Genomic DNA, 14,302 nt, shown 5'->3' with positions numbered 1-14,302 from the left:
TTTTTTTTTGTTGTGTAAGCCCCCTTTGAGGTGAATTTATTTTGGTTCTTTTGTCCTCACTTTCGCCAGTGAAAAAATCTCTGCATTCTGCATGTTTCACTCTCTACCCTGCAGTTTTCTCTGTGAGTTTGGGGAAGAGAGTTTTTGAGGCCAATAACTTAAAAATTTCACTTCCTGGATGACATCTGCAAGATTTCTGTCACCTATGTCTGAACTGTAGGAATTAGCTTGTGAGGTTAACAGAGAAATAAAAAATTAGCTTTGGTATGATTTTTATTGTTTATGATTTATTTGTTATAAATAGCCTCTGTCATACAACTAATCACTTTGAAAGTGTTCAAAGAGGACATTCTTTGCTCTAGGGAACTCAAAGCATAAGGAAAACTGGTCAAGGGAAGGGGACAGTGACAGGCAATTTAAAGCTTTGAAGGTGATGACAAGAAGCTTAAATTTGATGTGATAGAAGTGGAAGGCTTCAAAGAGGGGGTGACTTGATGTGATCAAATCGACAGGTGAGGAATACGGCTGTTGCAGCTGTGTTTTTCATGGAATGAGGGTAGCCTTTTGGCAAGTCAAAGAATAGGATTTACCAGTGCTCAAGGTGAGATATAATGAGGGTCTGAGTAAGAAACTTGTCTATAGGAAAAGCAGACGGGATATTAGATGTTAAGAATCGAGCAGCACTAGAATTGCAGAGCGTCTCAGCTGTGTGGTAAGGGAAAGAGGAAAGCGAAAATTAACTCTCAGACTGTAAGTATAAGCAATAGTGAAATCAGTTGAGCTGTCACCTTTCGTAAAGAAGTGGAGAAGCAGAAACAATATGTTTGTAAGAAAAGATACTGTTGTGGCAGTGTTTTATAATACCCGTGTATGTTTTTACTGAACACTGAAAAAACATAATTGGAAGTGTGACATCTTTCACTTCAGTTTTCGAGGCCGTAGGACAAAGACACAAGGCAAGTCTACTGTGTGAAGTCATGAATGGTGCAGAGCAGAGCTGTGTACCCTGTGGAGAGCACAGGAGGAGTTTAGAGAAAGAAAATTTAAATCACCATTAACTAGGTTAAAAATGTCTCAGAGCAAAACCGCATGTATTTTGCTGGTGGGAAAAAGTTCAAGTCTCAGAAGTCAGTGAGATAAGAAGCCATGTTCAAGTGAAATCTAGGCTTTGCAGCTGAAGAAAGAAAGGGCTATCCAAAAGTTGAAGTAAAGGAAAGCCATTTTAGTACCTCATGTCATGTTCTAAAACATTTTACCTGCTTCCATGTGCAGCCAGAAACGCACTTCTCTGAGAGCAAAAGCCTAACCAAACACAGTGAGCTGGCCCAAATCACAGCAGCAGTATAATTAAAAAAGTTATTTTGTCTTGTTGCTTGCAGTTGACTTTTTTATTTTCTCAGGGTTTTGTTTGTTTTTTTGGTTTTTTTTGTGTGGGTGTGGGGAATCAGGGCTCAATAAGTACTTTTTTTCATCAGTCTATATCTGACTTCTTAGTCCCTCTGAAATTTGAAAGGCTATTTCTTCTTGGCTGATGTCAGAGGAGTATTTTGAAATTATCAAATATTTGTTTTCTCTAGGTTTCTCTGTATACTTTTTTTCCTGCTTGCTTAAATTGCAGAATATGAAATCTGAGGCAAAAAATATTCTGCTGCAGCTTGTAATTGTGCATGTTACGAACAAGAAACAATACCAAAGGTAAGAAAAAAAGAACCGTAGAAAAATCAAACTAACAGCACTTAAAAATAGTCTAAAGTTGTTGCCAGTGTAAGAATACATGGAGAACCAGGCACAGATGACTTTAACTAGTGTCGCTGCATAACAAAAAAATTGTGATTTGCCAGCCTGTCTCTTTTGTGATTCTTTTCTTAGCCTTGAGCTTTGTTAAATACATTTATTTTATTTTAGATTACTGTCCAAATAACATGGTGGCTGAATATCAGACTAGTGTGATATATGCTTTCCTCTACTACGGACTTTCCACACAGGCTTTTAATTCCCCTTTTACTGCAGAATCTCTCTTGTTTGAGCTCTCATAGTGAAGCATGCTGCAGTTCTCTTTGGCTGTCTTGGGTATGTATGCTTTCATAAATGAAGAGTTTGCATTACTTCACAAACATAACCTTTAAGGTAGAGTAATGGAAGAGGCAAGACAACCCCTTTGTTACTGTAGTGGCACAAGTGGCAGTATATTTCATGTTTCACTTGTTTGTGGTGACCAGAAGGTGCAGTCTTTTATGGGAATTAGTGGCCAGTGGGACAGGAGGACTAACAGAAAACTTGCTTTAAAACAGAGTATCCAGTGCACAATGGCAGAGGTAACCTGTCATCATTGTGATAGAAATCACAGGTTTTCTGGGAGTCACTGGCAGTTACTGCAAATAAAATCAGTGGGCATGAGCTTATTGACTTATATTACTGACTTATGAACATTTTTGGTTGCATTTTTATTTTCATATGGTTGCAGAGACTTAGCCAGCATCCATCAACATTTTAAGGGGAAATGGAGCTTAAAGCATTTGTACAGACACACTGTGTTTTTACTGCAAGAACAGTGTAGTTTTGAAGGTGCAGTGATGGTGATTTTCTTTACTTTCAGACTAGCACAGTGAGGATTTCTAAATATTATTAACTTGCTTGTTTTTTTTGTTATCTCTCAGTGTAGCTTCCTCATTACATTATCCAGCTTTCAGTTTACGAAGTCACGTTGCCCGTCTTTGTAGGGTTTATACTACATTTCCATGGAAGTATTTTGGACAGGAGAACATGGAAAGGGAAAACACACAAGGAAGAGGGTGTACGTTCAGAATAAAATAAATATCTATCTGCCATACTAAGTCATATTCTGTAAAAGTAATGTGCAGGGGGGTTTAACCTTTGTAAAGAAAATGTTTAAATTGCAGTCAGACTGAAACAGCAATATGTAATGTAAGGGCTCTTCTACAGTAGCAAAGATCAGATATTATTATGCTTCAAGAGAAAAACTCTGGTATTTTAACTTCTCTATCTATGAAAGTTAGTGCTGTTAAGAGTGTGGCTGACCAGCTGCAAATGTTCACCACAGATGAGTATGGCAAACCTTTCTTTTTTTTTTAACATGTTATCTATCTCTTCTGGTGCCTCTACACAATGTATACACAAATATATAAAATGCCACTAGATAATAAGATGGTTAAGTGGTGTATTTATAGGAACTGTAAAAAGCAAAACAAACCACAACAAACAAACCATCCAAAACAAAACAGGAAGGATAGAAAACAGAAGTTGATACACTAGAAAGGCCTTTGGAGATGTTGAAAACAGAAACCTAAAGTATACAATGAGAAGTTAATTCCATACAAGATCTGTTTCTCCAGACTTGCATCTTTACTATCCGTATTAAAATCTGAAATCTCCAATTATTTGTATATTTTGATAAACACTTGACAGTTCCTCCCCTGTGTTCAAACTAGTATTACTTAGATGGACTTAAGAGGCTGTAGTAGATAGAGATGCTAAAAGAGAAAGGAACTTTATTTGCAATTATTCTGTTCCATCTTTTTATATAGTGACTCTGCAAATAAATAAAAAGAGGACTAGCAGATTGGCGACTTGGAAGAAAAGTACATTTGCATGTAATACACTGCAGTATAGCAGGTATTGGTAACTTCTAAGGCCAATTCTTCTCAAGTTTTAGCAAAAATGGTATTTATAAAGAGAGACACTCAAGCAAAACTTTATACTGTATTTTTTTTCTGATATATTTTTGGAAAAGGAATTTACCTGTAAGGTGTGATGAGATACTGTTTGGAAGGCTTTGTCACGAATTCCCTGAGATGCATGATCATCTGCTACACTTCAAGTATTAGGACTTACTTCTGAGTATTGAAGACAGTAGCAAAAGTTAAGCTATTTATGGGCTCCAGGAGTGAAAAGAAAGCTAGTTAGATTTATTTATTTATTTATTTATAATTTTCATTTCATGCTTTCTTTTCACATCAGATGAATGTGGAGAAAATCCTTGTTAAAAAAATAAAAAAGAAAAAGAAAAATCCCAATTTCTTTATTTGGAGGCACAAAGAAAGGGCACATGGTTATGTTGGTAAAGCATATGGAGACCCTTATGTAAAGAGAAAACAAAAGCAAAATAAAGTTACTGGCCGGACCCCCAGGGTTCAGCACATAAGAGTGTTTGGTGGAATGTTGCCAGTTCTCTTTTCTTCTGAAGAACAAAAGTTCCTTTGTATCCTAAAAATGTAAAAATAATGCCGACAGTACACATCTGGTAGCAGCAGAGAGTTGCGCACTGCTTGAATCTCTTTTTTTTATACTAGTTATTTTCACTTAATGCTCAGATGTAGCAACTTTAAAAAGTTAATGCCAATTACTGTATTACGCTAGTTGGTTTATTCCACATAAGTGCAATGCATTCTTTTCTGGGTTTGTGTATCCCTGATATACAAAGGTTGTTACTAGAGGAACATCCTTTTTGTTAATGAACAGTCTGAAATGTTGTTTTTCTGCTGTAGTAAACTGTGTTTGTAAATAACACTTCACTGGCAAAGCCTAGAAATATAGTTTAATGCACTTACAGTTTTTCTAAATTTTATGCAATTTTTTTGTAATTTTTACTTCTTTAGAAGTGGTTTGTGTCTCCTGTTTTCATTTATGTCAGCCATTTACGCACATCAGCTGTGCAAAGGTAAATGTACTGTAAAAATCAAAACATTTATCTTCTGCTGAACATAGTATCTATTAATAGCTTGCTCTGACTGTATTTAAGTCAACCTCTGGGATCTGCTCTATCTGACACACCCTGTTATTACTAAATTAAATATGCCAGAACTGTTGTGGCGTATCCCCATAAACTCACAGTACTTTTTCACAATCTTTTCATGTCTTACAAAGAGGAGGCAGCATGGTTGTAGGCAGAACACCAATTAGGAACAGTCTCCAGTGTATACTAACCTCTGAAGCATGGAAGGAAATTGTTAGGGAGCACGCTGGTCACTGCAGCCTAAAAGAATGTTCTTGTGATTTAACAGTAGAGACAAGTAAGGTTTAGTACCAAGGAACATTTGTTAGTACCGTAAAATTTACTTCTGTAGGTGTAACCAAGGAGTACTTCTAATAAATCTTCTTCTAGGCTACTGCTGTCTCTCTATTCTGAGATAATTGTAGAGAATATTGCTTGGATAAAAAGACGTTCTCACTAAACATTACTCCTTTTCAGAGCACACAGAGACTAGAACTCATGTATCACTGTGCACACTGTCTAAAAAAAAAAGGCAAGACATCCTCTTGATTTTGAGGTTTTGAACTCTGGGAACTTTCCAACATTGCCATCTAGAAGATGGCTAATGAATTGTGTTGAATTTTTTTAAAGGACTCAGAGTTGAGTACTCAGCAGCAACCAATAAGTAGGCCTTGACAGCTTTAGGTTCTTTTGATAATAAGTCTCCATTTGTATGCTATGTTTTTATGCTGTCCCTAAAATTAATAACTAAAAAAAACCTCAAACAATTACTGCTGGAAATTAATAAAATTTATTTCTTGTGAAAGAGTAGAAGATACACCCCAGCTCCCAGTGTATGACTGAGGTTAAGTTCTGAAATATGAAGAATATATTTGGTAAAGGTGATATTCTTCTACCCTCAGTCATTATGTCTTAAAGTATACCTTTAAATTACAGGTCATAGTGAAGTAGGAACAAGCATAGACATGAGGGGAGAAGGTATTAGACCCCAAAAAGGGAACTGCATACCAGAAGCAACATCCCTCACATCTGTGTCTGAGACACTGCATGGGCACTGTGACAGGACCTCTGCAGCACCATTTCTTCATGGGGGCTGGAACTAGGTGATCTTAAGAGACATCTTTCAACCCTAATTATTCGATGATTCTGTGTCAGCTGCAAACTGTTTTAAATGAACCACCTGCCCAAGCTAGTACATGAGATTTGCTTCTGTGCCCAGCTTCTTCCAAGTTAGGATGATATACTGCAGTGCTGAAGGATGGCACTGGCTTTCCTGTCAGTCTGTGACCACACATACCAGAGAGAGAAGCTCATACATCTGCCTCTTATCTAGGAGACTGCTGCACTGTACTGCAGCTGAGTGTGCCTCCTGCTGTAGCCCCATGCTGAAGAAAGTACTGCTAGAATGCTTCCTGTCTTCCTTCCTTACACTAGGAGAGGACTGGTACAGTCCATCTTCTCTTATGTGACCAGAAGTACTTTGCTGTGCGTACCTCCATTGTGTGGGCCCTTGTAAGAAGAGAAAGTTGGTCTCTGCCTGTCATGCATCTCAGGTTTCTGTAGTGTGAACCATTTTGTTTTTGGGAAAGATCTATAAATTATGTTGTTAAACACAATTCATTAGGAAGGCAGTTTACCATGGATAAGTGTGTCCAGCTGTTAGCGTGAAACAAATAGGCAAGCAATGCTTGGCCCTAAGCCGTGACTGAAAAGCAATTGGGCAACACATGCTACATGTCACAATTTGCTTTGCCATTTGTTGGATGTAATTCCTCTGATATGGAGAATTCATCTTCTACCACCACCTCTCCTTTTTTAAATAGCAGTACAGTTTAAATGGAGAACAGTTTCCCAGACAACCTTTGCATTCCTTAAATGCTAGAGACATTTCTGCTGTTTTCTGTAAATGGGGTGAAAAAAAAATCTTAAAAAGCTCCATCCTAATTTATCAGTCATCTTAACAATTTGCTGTGATTAGATTCAGAATTCATAAATGATTTTTACTTCTATTGCCTATCAGTTGCACCAAGCAGGATTGCATTTTTGCCTCTTTAAGTGTTCTTAAATAACAGACTTATAGAAAATGAAGAGTATCTACTTGGAAGTATGTACTAAAAAACATTTGACAAGAAATGTTGACAACGTAGATATATTCCGGAGAATGAAATTCTACTCCAGAGAGAGCAATTTCTTCTTTTTCTTCCCCACCCCCTGATACAGTCATGTTGATATAGATCTATATTATATTCCTGCATTAGAAGATAAAAATATTTTGGGGAGCTTATGCAGGCTGCATTGGAGCAGACCGTCTTTTCAGACGTGTCTGTGCAATCCCATAGAGCAGGGCTTGAGATGGAGGTCATGATGATGAGATCAGGAAAACTGGTATGTCTCCTTCTACACAAATTTAGCAGCCATTCTGCAGAGAGTTTGGACATGGGGGAGACCAAGTTGCTGCTGCTCTGCAGCACAGTTAAGAAAGGAAGATAAATTTCATCCTAGTGTTATTACTATCAAGTATTTCTGCTAATAAATGTTTTTGTCCCATGGCAGTTTGAATACGCTGCATTATTAAAAGGCACATAAGAGAAGAACCAAAAAGCTGGAAATTACAAGACTGTCTATGCGTGAAGGCAATTTTCCGGAAGACTTACATTGCTAATATATTCAAATCCTTTTAATATGATGTTACATTTAGGTTTTTTTTTTTTAAACTTCTGCCTGTTCAAATTATTACGAAATTGCATTGAAAAAAATGAAGACTGTTTCAGTGCTCGATGTTATCTCAAGCAGTAGGCAGCAGCAGGCTTTCCTCTACAGGTATATAAATAATTTCTTTTATGGCTTTGACCCTCAAGTAGATGTCACCACAGGTTTAACAAACAAAACCCTCCTATTTTTGTAGTAGTAGGCATATGATGGTGGTGAAGGCTCTCTGCCTGTCAGTCATTCGTGGCAGCAAGTACTTTTGCTATTTGGCTGTGCTAGGCTCCCCAAACTATTGTTGTTTTCTCAAAAACATTCTGCATGTGCAAGCATCGTCCTCAGAACTTAACTATTGTGCTTGCCATAGGAGATTAATTTTACTATTTAGGTGTAGATGTATTTAGAGAACAGACACAAAGTACTGTGAGGCATTTTCTTAACAGTTTGATAAATCAGTCAGAATTTTCACTAGTACATGTAAAATTTATTAGCATATTTGGGTCTAGAAACACTCCTCAGACTATTTCCTGGTCTCCTGAGCGTGACGTAAAGGTATCAGTTGGGTGGGTTTATGTGGGGGAGACCTAATACTGAAATAAAACTTAATAAAAAATTTAAAAAAATTAACAGAAAACTAAAGGAAATCAGAAGTCAGTGAAATGCAGCCATTTCTCTTGTTGAAGTACAAGATCAGCTGGAACAGCTGACATCTTGCGTTGAGTAATACCATGGTCAGGCAGCATTGCATGTTCTACAGAAGGATTTTGAAAGGCTTAAACTAATTCTCTATATAAGCATGGTATTCACTATCAGTTTTACTAAAGTGCAACATCATGGTTACAATTTTTGTCCTCTTTCACTAACATTTAGTATGTTATTTTGTAGTTTTAAAAATTGGCAGCAGTAATAATTACAGCTAACTTAATGTATGAATGCAGCATAGTCCTACAGGTGTACTGAGGTTATGGGGAAATATTATTTTAGATATTTTTAAATTTAATTGTGCATGCTCTTTCTTCTTTTTTTTTTTTTCAAATCAAAAAGGTCATCATTTCCATTGCTGAATTGCTTTTGTACTAAATAATTTTCAAGTATACTTTAAGAATAACTTTAGATCTTGAAAATTTCATTAGTAATTTGAATGATGGTAATAGCAATGAAAGTTCAAGTTTGGGATAATATGCTTGCCTTCAAAACCGAAGGCTTGATTTTAATCATAGAATCATAGAATAGTTAGTATTGGAAAGAATGAAAATAAGGAAACTTCCTGAAAGTTTTTGAGCTGTGGTACATCTGCATCTCCTTCACATGTGGAAAGCCTGCTGATGTCGGTGGTATATGGCTGGGAATGGTCCCATGAGTTCTTGTAACTTTTGAGGTCTTAATTTCCCAGAGTAGTATCTTTAATTTCTCTTTTTGAGGGTACAAGGTGTGCAGATAGGTGAGGGACTAAATATTCAGCAAGAAATTTCCTCCCCCTTTCAAGCAAATGGATTTATTTTTTTTTTAATCGCCAAGAGATTTCTGCATTTCTCATTCTGTTAATCAACATAGTAAGTTTATTTTTGCTTTTCAGAAAGACTCAGACAGGTATACCCTAACTCTACAGTGTTGCTTTTTGGAATGAAAGTTGCATTTAGCTCCTCTGGTTTCCTACATAACACATTAGGAAGAGATTTGTATGTGTTTAACAAAATGGACAGTGTTGTTCAAGACTATTGATCCTGGGCTATTAAAATTATTTTTGGACTCCAGAATTGCTGATGGCTTAACTCTCAGAAGTACCAAAATGCAAAGAGGGGAAATAGATGTAGAATAATAAAATAATAGTAAAAAAAATCTTAAGCGTGAAGTCATGTTGTAGAGCTAAAATGAACTGGAACTTAGTAGCTGTAAATGCCCTTAAAAAGCTGAAAACTAGAGCTCCCTGCCTTTCTTCAGCCTTCACATAGATGCTGTCAAGGCATTATGAAGCATATCCTTATGACTGAATAGTTGTTACATCCTCCAACCAAATAGGGCTTCCATTTACAAAGATTCAGCAATGTGAAGAAGATTCACTAATTTTTAATGAATTGGATAGAATTTAGGAGGAAGATTTGTAGTAAAATTAGGGTAATTTATAGCTTCTTCTTACCACTATATAGTCATACCACTAAAATGGTGTATTTTATGCATCTGACCTTGCAGCTTTACTTCAGGCATGCTTGTTTTAGGAATCTGTGATAAACTACAGATTTATAATTTTTATAAGTTGGGTGTTTGTTTTTTTTTTTTTTAAAACCTGCATCATAAAAATGAAAGCAGTTCATTTTACATAGAAAAATTTCATTATCAGAGATGAGTGTTACACTTGGTTATTAGTTTGCTGTAGATTTTGAAAGAAATTATAATAATCTAAACTAAATGGAAATGTATAACCTTCTGCTATAAAGCAGCTATGCTCTTCATAACTAATAAAATTATGCATATTTTGTATTTGTCAAATTAACTGTTGGGTTTGGTTTTTGTCAGAGCCGCTGTTATGGGTAAGACACAAGTGTTAAGTTCATCTTTCTAGAGCTCATGTGTTACTGCTACTATTCTTATTCTTTCCTTTTTTCTTCCCCTTTTCCACTTCCTTATCTCACCATAATAGTTCCCATCCCTTCTACTAAGGTTTTTTTTTTTTTTTCGTATAGGCTTAAATCTGTTCTAGGAATTGGTGTGAGTACACTGTTAAGGAGGTGATTGAATGATGCTCCTGGGCCTTTGCAGTGGAGCAGAATTCTGAAAGAGTAAATGTGTGATATTGGAGAGTGGTTTAATTGCTTTTTTAAAAAAAAAAAAAAAAACATTTTTCCAAATCCTTACCTTTCAGTGCTTGTGCCCCTCTACCCATTTTCTATGTCTTCTGTGTTGTCAACTCTGAAATAAGATTGAGATTGCTTATCGGATTGCTTATTGTTTTATAAGCATTGATGTTTTCCAAACATGAGAACAGTGCAGTCATTATTCATGATTGGATGCTGATTACAGAAAGCAGTCTCTCATATAGCTGTTTTGAGGAACCAAAATTTGTCTTTTAGTTACACACAGAGCTGAACAAAAAGTGTCTCTCTAGGCTACACTGATTTCCCATTACCTCAAACTCCTAGGTCCCCTATCTAGATAAAAGTGCTGAATGTCTGCACAGGGTATTAATGCTAGATCTTGTTCAGGACCTTTGTGTGTTATATCATCCTGTGAAAAGCAGCAACTGATTCCAAGTAATAAACACCTCATTCCCACTTTGCAAAGGGAAAGTGAGAGTTCTGTTTTCTTTCCTTCTCCTTCCACAGCTGCTCTCCTCCATTTCAGACTGGAGACTGTGAAGATCTATCTCCTCCAGTGCCGATATTAGAATACATGACCAGAAGTTTCAAGCTGCTTCCATTTGTCTCTGTTAATATTCATGGAATTAATTTTGAATTATGAGGTATTATACAGCCTCTTCTGACTGCTTGTCTTTAGAAAGAATTCTTAACTGTCTTAGCTATATGTACTGTAATTATTGTTTTCTACAAGGTTATTATTCATTGGTTTAAAATAGGAAATCTAAGGGAAGAAGAAATCTTAGTATTATCTACTGTTAATCTGGAGTTTTTTTTCCCACCTGTTTTCCTAATAAACATAGGTTGTGGGGAAAAAAAAAAAAAAGGATGTTTATCTTTACAGCTTTAATGAACTGCATGATCACATGAAGAATTGGTAGGGGCCTGCTGGGGGTAATTTAGGAAGGAGGAAGTGAGATGCAGAATGTAAGTACCGAACACTGTATGTAATTAGGAAATGTACAGCACATTCTTATGAACTGTGACCGCTCATCTAAGCAGCGTATTTGTCCTTAAAGGCCTAATCCTGGTGAGATATTGACTGTGATGCTTGCAGGGTACTGTTCTCATTGATATCAGTGGGAGCTGAGGGCATATGTCACCCTGCATGAACATATGCTCAGAGGGGTAATATCAGTTACCTCCTGCCATGTGAGTGCCAGCTTTGATCCATCACAATGCAGTTTCCCAGATGTGTCCTGGATCAGATCTCTGTGCTCAGCCGGTGTTGTTTACCTAGAGGGCGAGTGTCCTCTATCACTTCTGTACCTTTTCCTATACTGGAAGCTTATCTGAGCCAGTACAGCTCAATTACTGCAGTAACAGCCCTCGGGGTTTTGTGGCTGGGTGGGTCTGTATGTGTGAGTGGTGACTGGGTTTTTACTTTTTAAAAAGAAGATAACTGGTCAGAGGAAGAAAATACAAAGCTTAAGTCTCCTTCTGGAGAAACTGCAGGCTGAGGGACTGTTTTATTCAGCTCTGCTAAAAGCTCTGAATGTACTTACACCACCTCATTGATTATCATGACAAAAAATACATGGGAGGAATGTTGCTGGAGGCAGAGACAGCACCAGAATGTCTGGCAATTATATTACCACTTAAAAAAAAAAGGATCTTAACCTCTGCTTTTAATCAGCATCTCTAGCAAAGTTGTTTGCTAAGGGGGTGTGCGTATTTGTGTCTGTCTCTTCCTTCCCCTTCACTTTCCATGTTGTAATGGAAATGCGGGATGCCTGTGTACAATCTTTCACCTCTGACAGCATGTACTGTATACTGCACACAGCTGTCATGGTAATGACAAGTCTGGTGCACCAGGATAATTGGGTACTTGAAGAAGATTCATAAGGCAATATGCTGCACAGTACTGTGTTATGCCCTGGGGCAAGGCGAAAAAGAGAGGGGGTGCCAAGCAGAATAGAGTCTATTTGTGAGAAATGATAATATAGTAATGTGATTTTGTTTGCTTATGAAGTGGTTTCCCTCATGCCCACCCGTCCCACAGAATTAAGTTAAGGATTTCAAAGTTGGTTTGTACTACGTAGGAAATCGGGTTCCATTTCATAAGTAATGGAATTGAAATCTCAGTGGAGTGAAGGAGGTGAATATCGTCACAAGGCTGTGGCTCTCCATGAGAAGTAGTTTGGTGTCAAACCACACTATAATCCCACACTATAATCCTGCCATCTGACAGCTCGTTATTAAGAAACAACAAGAACTGACTTTATTACTGTAGACTATAGTTGGCTTATCTGCAAATGAACATCTTTTGTTCCCTTGTGACAGATTCCCTCTGCTTTTCTGGCATCTGTCATGAGGTGTTAAAGGGGAGCATGTTTCAGAGTTTAATGTGATAGCAATTAACCTCTGATCTCTTTTCCTGATACATCTCCTTTTTCATTATTGTTGAAGTTATTTGTCTTGGAGTGAAGATGAAATGCTTGGAGACCATCTATTTATGCACAGTGATATTGACAGTCTGTGTAACACATTCTTAGATGTTTAACAGATTACTCATAAAAATTTTTGATAGCTCCTCTCCAGGAACAGGAGAGTAAGTGTGTTGGTCACCACTAAAGTCAGAAACCTAGGATTCAAACCTTCTATCTGAATCTCTGATTTGTTTCTGCATTCTTGAAGAAGACATGTAATCTCTTGGTATGATGGAAATAATAGCCATGATGGCTTACCAGCATGTTGAGAAAACTATTTGATTACTGTTGATGTAGCCCTTGGGTGCCAGTGATTGATTTGTGGCAGAAGTATGAAGTGCTATTAGTAAGAGTAAGTTGGAACAATTAAAAACTGCCAATATTGTTTTGCCTGGAGAGGTTGGGTTTTTTTGTAGTATCATACAAATAGAATTTTCATCCAAAAAATAAATAATGAAAAAATGAGATCTATAAGACAATTTATGCTGAAGATAATGATGCCAGGGTAACACAATACCAACACTTATAAACAAGAGCTGACTTGCAGTTATGTAGAGTAAGGTCATGTGCCTAAAAAGCTTTTTCAGCATCACCAATTTTGACTATTACAGAAAATGAAACATGTATCAAGGCATCCTTATCTTATTAAGAATAATGAGGTTGACACGGGCCACAGAGGAGTGCTGTAAGAAGCACTCCTTAACTGCCTAAATGGTGAATTAGGCTGAGCTTCCTTTTCATGCACCTTTACAAAGAACATTGTTTTCTAGATCTCACCCTTTGGGAGCCCAAGTTTTTGGATACCCTTCAAGGAGATTAATTTGCTGAGTTTTCGTTTTGCAGTAACATATTCAAACAATAATCTAGAAGTCAGTGTGCTGTCTTCACATATTTTCTGTTTCTGACAAACCAAGACTATGTAGTTTTAATGTGTTTGGTCTTCATCTGAACAGATGCTTCCCTTCATTTGCCCTCATTCCTCATTTTCATTTTAGAGGTTTTTCACTGCATCCCTATCCAAAGATGCCTTAGTATTTTAACCATCCAAGGAGGACTGTCTTAGGACAGGCCAGTGCTCACTGGCTTTAAGTGAAACTTTGAGGTGTGATCCTACAAGGTGCAGAGCACTGCCACCTCACAGTTTTCTCAGTGAACAGTAATGGCTCTTCATGCCCTCAAAAGGTTTGTGCTGCTTTGCAATGTTATGCGTATTTTATTAGAAATTGATAAGAGGCAGCATACAGGTAGAAGTCTTGAATTGCTTAGTTGCTGAGTCACTGTGTTAGCTGTGCATTTTGATGACTTCTGATTAAACCTTTTTCATTTTATAAGTATCAAAGTGGATAACCTACTAGTCCAGATTTTGTTGGCCTAACTAGCATTCTACATAGCTCCCTCATATAACTCATAAACTTTACACAAACCCTAAGTACATAACGCCATTGATCAACAGTTGACTCCCTTGACCAAATTTTCCTGAGAATGAAATATAATTTGTTTTCTGAGAGCTGCAGATCTAAATTATGGCTTTGGATGTTATTTTCGGTGCAGTGATGAAGCACAAAGGGTTATTATTCTTTGTG

This window comes from Melopsittacus undulatus, chromosome 3 (assembly GCF_012275295.1).
Source record: "Melopsittacus undulatus isolate bMelUnd1 chromosome 3, bMelUnd1.mat.Z, whole genome shotgun sequence".
Taxonomy (NCBI): domain Eukaryota; kingdom Metazoa; phylum Chordata; class Aves; order Psittaciformes; family Psittaculidae; genus Melopsittacus; species Melopsittacus undulatus.
This window is presented reverse-complemented; position numbering follows the sequence as displayed.